Source organism: Pimephales promelas, chromosome 6 (assembly GCF_988280905.1).
Source record: "Pimephales promelas chromosome 6, fPimPro1.hap1.1, whole genome shotgun sequence".
Taxonomy (NCBI): Eukaryota; Metazoa; Chordata; class Actinopteri; order Cypriniformes; family Leuciscidae; genus Pimephales; species Pimephales promelas.
The window spans coordinates 410,256-415,903 of record NC_142774.1 but is presented as its reverse complement, the minus strand read 5'-3'; positions in this window follow the sequence as shown (position 1 = coordinate 415,903).

The following is a 5,648-nucleotide window of genomic DNA, read 5'->3' as shown; positions in this document are numbered from 1 at the left end:
TCTCTCGCAGCAGGGGTGATATCGGGAGTCTGCAAAAACAGAAAACCAGGACTGTGAACGGCACTGTAAGAGAGTACCGTACTTTGGGCTATTCTCCACGGCATCAATGCGATCTCTGTCAGACACTTTGACTTATTGACTTGCCTCGGGAGCTGCGCTCAGTGCCGTCAGAAACTCCTCCACGTTCTGGAAAGCGTCGCCTTCCTCCAGTCGGTCGAACACAGCGCTGATCTGGTTGGTGTTGTTCAGTACTCCAGAGCTCAGTGTGAGTTGAGCTACTTGGGTAGGGGTCAGCAGTGCCAGTGATGCAAGCTAAAGCACACCATGGACACAGATTCAGAAGTTTATGTTTAAAAAAAAGAATAATAATAAAATAAACATTTTTTAAATAAATGACACGTCACACGAGCTACTGGAGCAAGCCAGAAAAAAGTTACTCACACTGGAGAAATTTCCATTCAGGGACTTCAAATCCTCCAGGTCAGCGTAGCCGGAGAAATTGCCAATGTTCTTCTCAAGCCAGTCAGCACTGCTCGTAGTTTTGGAAAGACAGGCAGGATCTGGATTGAACACAGAGCATTGGGGGAATGGGTTAGGGTTAGGGTTAGCACCACTGAATTATAAGCAAGCTGAAATAACTGTGACAAGCTGAGACGTTGACGGACGCTTAGGGAACTACAGCGCGAGAGATGACAACTCAAGGCAGTGATGGCACTAAAAAGTACCTTTTAGGTCGTCTCTCGACAAGAAGCGCTGGATGAATTGAGTGAAGACGGCCCGTTTCTGCTCCTCCGCCATGAGGGATGCCTGACGACCGAGAGCCTGCACCCTGAATCAGGAAAGATCAGCGAACGTCACGGATTGCCAGACCTAACTCCGCTAAACACCGCTTGAGGATTTCCACAGCACTGAGCATACTTACACAACTTGGTAGGTGTCGCAACTGAAGTTCTTGGAGCTAAGGCAGGACAGAAAGTCCCTAGAGACTGCTGACAAAAATGGCCTCAGCCTGTCCTGGAACCAGGCGGCAACGAAGCCGGCATCCGTCAGCTGTGCAGCGCTGAAGTTGTTGACTTTCACCTCTCCTATGGCATCGAGAACATGGGACTGAGGCTGACCGTTGGGTAGGGTCTGTAAAAATAATGGGGCATGTCAATTCAGAGCTCTGAGGCAGCACTCCATTTTCTCTTCCATAAAAAGCAGGGGCGTCGCCTACCATGTTGGAGAACTTTGACAGAGCATCCTCCAGAACTCCTGCCACTTTCAGGAAGAAAAGCTTCCACGTCTCTGTGCTCGTGCCACTTGGCACCTTGCAAGTCAGCAGCGTGAAGATGTCATCAGAGGACAGAGATGATGCAACCTTGAAAGAGGTGGACAGATTTAAGCAGTCAGATACACAGGACACTTTTCAAAGACAAGCACTCGGGTGCAGAGCTCATGGAGGACTTACCGAAGAGCAGGCATAATCAGAGATGTTGAAGTCGCACAGCCCAGCCGAGGAATTTTCAGACAGACGCTGAGCCTCAAGTTGACCACTGCCAGGCACAAAAGCACGATTCCCATTTACAACACTTTCTGAAGCCTACCTCTGCTTTCAGTAGATACCAAACCAATACTCACCGGTTAACATCTTGACACAGCCTGTTTTCTGTAAAGGAAGAAAAAAAAACAAGATCAGATGGAGAACTTTCACATACTATCTTATGAGTTTATTGCAAAATGACTCGATTCCATCAATCGCAAACTGCCGTTGTGTGTTCTGACTTACCATCTACTAATGTTTCATTGCACTATTGCGAGAGAAGATGAAGCAGAAAGAAAAGAGAAAACAATTATGAACAGCTTCTCTTGGGCTTTAACTCAACTCATTAGCCATCTTAAACAATGAAGTACTTACGAAACCGACGGGGCGAGGAGGCGTACAGTCTGAAGAGAAGCCAAGAAAAAAAGAGATTTCGGGTCAATAGGAGGCCACTGGCATATGGCTTACACACACATGCATTTTGTCAGAATTTCTTTGTCATGCCATACCTTCTCCTTGTGACTGTACAAGTTGGTCTACACTGGACTTGAGCTCCGCTTTAAGTCCAGATGGGAGAACTGCCAAAGCCGTCTCCAGGCCTTTCAATCTAAAGAAACATACAAAATGCAGATCTTTCAGTGCTTGTTTCTCCAGACTGCATAGAAACTTAAAACCAAAGGTGCCAGGTTTCTCACATTGCACTGTAAGAGTCACAGGTGAGGTTGGTGGGGATCACCACCAGAACTGAAGGACGGAAGCTGGCCAGCAGGACCACGAGATTGATTTGAAACCACAGCTCGTAGTCACTCGTTTGGAAGAGGGGGAATTTGGGAGCCAGAGCAGTCAAAGTCAGGTTCAGCATTGTGTCTCGGACTTCCACGTTTGTGATGTAGGTGACGTTTTCCTGGAGGAGGGAGGGAAACAGAGCCTTCTTGTTCAAGAGCATCACAATCATGGTCTAGGCCAATTAGGATAATCAGGTTCATCAGATGAAAAAAAAAAAAACTCACCTCCTTGCTGACTTCCACAAATTTTTCAAAGAATTTCTCAAGCTGATTCTCATCTGGGGATTTTAGGATGCTGCTCAACACCTCCTTCACCACGGTCACATTTTCAAGAGCACCGGTGGACGGATCCAACAGCAGCTCGGCTTTCTGATCAGGTGACAGGGTTTCCAGAGCTGCCACCTGAGGTGAGCATAACACCAAGGAAATAGCAGGAAGGACTGTCAGCGCTCTGCTTTCTGCCCAACACTTAAGCACTAGTACAAGTGCCAATCAAATTCTCTATTAAAGCTGTATGACAACAGAAACATAAGAGAAGGTTGGTATTTTACCCCGCTGACGTTCAACTCCTTAAGGTCCGAGTAATTGGCCAGTGTGGTGAATGGGCCCAAGTTGGCCTTAAGCCAATCAGCATCGCTGGCAATGTTCTGTCTGCAACCTGTTTTTAAAGATAGGGGTGGAGGAAGATCAGTCTGCATTCCTGCACTGTTATGAAGTTGACACACAACTACGGTGAGCTGTCAGCTGGGGGGAAAAAAATCCCACTGCAACGCACTCTATTCTGGCAATAGAGGGATGCCGCAGAAGCGTGCTTTGGAAAGGCCTACCTGGAAGGCTAAATTGGGTGGCAAATTTCTTCAGGTGCTCCACCAGAACTTTGGTTATCTCCGGCGTCCTGATGAGTGTCATTTCGTGGAACACAGATCCTAGTCCTTTAACTCTGCAACAGAGAGCCACAGAGGGTCATTATGTGGATGCATTGGTGCAGATCTACAAACTTCCTTTCTCCAAATTCATGCACTCACATCACATGGTAGTTGGTGCAGCTGATGTTAGCTGTGACCGTAACCAGCATTTCCGGGGTGAAACTGGGGAGGATGGGGATGAGCTTCACAGTGAACCACGTAACCCAGACAGAGGCCTCAAATTCCTGGATCTTCGATCTGATGATTATGAAGGTTCGGTTCATCATCACGTCTCTCGCAGCAGGGGTGATATCGGGAGTCTGCAAAAACAGAAAACCAGGACTGTGAACGGCACTGTAAGAGAGTACCGTACTTTGGGCTATTCTCCACGGCATCAATGCGATCTCTGTCAGACACTTTGACTTATTGACTTGCCTCGGGAGCTGCGCTCAGTGCCGTCAGAAACTCCTCCACGTTCTGGAAAGCGTCGCCTTCCTCCAGTCGGTCGAACACAGCGCTGATCTGGTTGGTGTTGTTCAGTACTCCAGAGCTCAGTGTGAGTTGAGCTACTTGGGTAGGGGTCAGCAGTGCCAGTGATGCAAGCTAAAGCACACCATGGACACAGATTCAGAAGTTTATGTTTAAAAAAAAGAATAATAATAAAATAAACATTTTTTAAATAAATGACACGTCACACGAGCTACTGGAGCAAGCCAGAAAAAAGTTACTCACACTGGAGAAATTTCCATTCAGGGACTTCAAATCCTCCAGGTCAGCGTAGCCGGAGAAATTGCCAATGTTCTTCTCAAGCCAGTCAGCACTGCTCGTAGTTTTGGAAAGACAGGCAGGATCTGGATTGAACACAGAGCATTGGGGGAATGGGTTAGGGTTAGGGTTAGCACCACTGAATTATAAGCAAGCTGAAATAACTGTGACAAGCTGAGACGTTGACGGACGCTTAGGGAACTACAGCGCGAGAGATGACAACTCAAGGCAGTGATGGCACTAAAAAGTACCTTTTAGGTCGTCTCTCGACAAGAAGCGCTGGATGAATTGAGTGAAGACGGCCCGTTTCTGCTCCTCCGCCATGAGGGATGCCTGACGACCGAGAGCCTGCACCCTGAATCAGGAAAGATCAGCGAACGTCACGGATTGCCAGACCTAACTCCGCTAAACACCGCTTGAGGATTTCCACAGCACTGAGCATACTTACACAACTTGGTAGGTGTCGCAACTGAAGTTCTTGGAGCTAAGGCAGGACAGAAAGTCCCTAGAGACTGCTGACAAAAATGGCCTCAGCCTGTCCTGGAACCAGGCGGCAACGAAGCCGGCATCCGTCAGCTGTGCAGCGCTGAAGTTGTTGACTTTCACCTCTCCTATGGCATCGAGAACATGGGACTGAGGCTGACCGTTGGGTAGGGTCTGTAAAAATAATGGGGCATGTCAATTCAGAGCTCTGAGGCAGCACTCCATTTTCTCTTCCATAAAAAGCAGGGGCGTCGCCTACCATGTTGGAGAACTTTGACAGAGCATCCTCCAGAACTCCTGCCACTTTCAGGAAGAAAAGCTTCCACGTCTCTGTGCTCGTGCCACTTGGCACCTTGCAAGTCAGCAGCGTGAAGATGTCATCAGAGGACAGAGATGATGCAACCTTGAAAGAGGTGGACAGATTTAAGCAGTCAGATACACAGGACACTTTTCAAAGACAAGCACTCGGGTGCAGAGCTCATGGAGGACTTACCGAAGAGCAGGCATAATCAGAGATGTTGAAGTCGCACAGCCCAGCCGAGGAATTTTCAGACAGACGCTGAGCCTCAAGTTGACCACTGCCAGGCACAAAAGCACGATTCCCATTTACAACACTTTCTGAAGCCTACCTCTGCTTTCAGTAGATACCAAACCAATACTCACCGGTTAACATCTTGACACAGCCTGTTTTCTGTAAAGGAAGAAAAAAAACAAGATCAGATGGAGAACTTTCACATACTATCTTATGAGTTTATTGCAAAATGACTCGATTCCATCAATCGCAAACTGCCGTTGTGTGTTCTGACTTACCATCTACTAATGTTTCATTGCACTATTGCGAGAGAAGATGAAGCAGAAAGAAAAGAGAAAACAATTATGAACAGCTTCTCTTGGGCTTTAACTCAACTCATTAGCCATCTTAAACAATGAAGTACTTACGAAACCGACGGGGCGAGGAGGCGTACAGTCTGAAGAGAAGCCAAGAAAAAAAGAGATTTCGGGTCAATAGGAGGCCACTGGCATATGGCTTACACACACATGCATTTTGTCAGAATTTCTTTGTCATGCCATACCTTCTCCTTGTGACTGTACAAGTTGGTCTACACTGGACTTGAGCTCCGCTTTAAGTCCAGATGGGAGAACTGCCAAAGCCGTCTCCAGGCCTTTCAATCTAAAGAAACATACAAA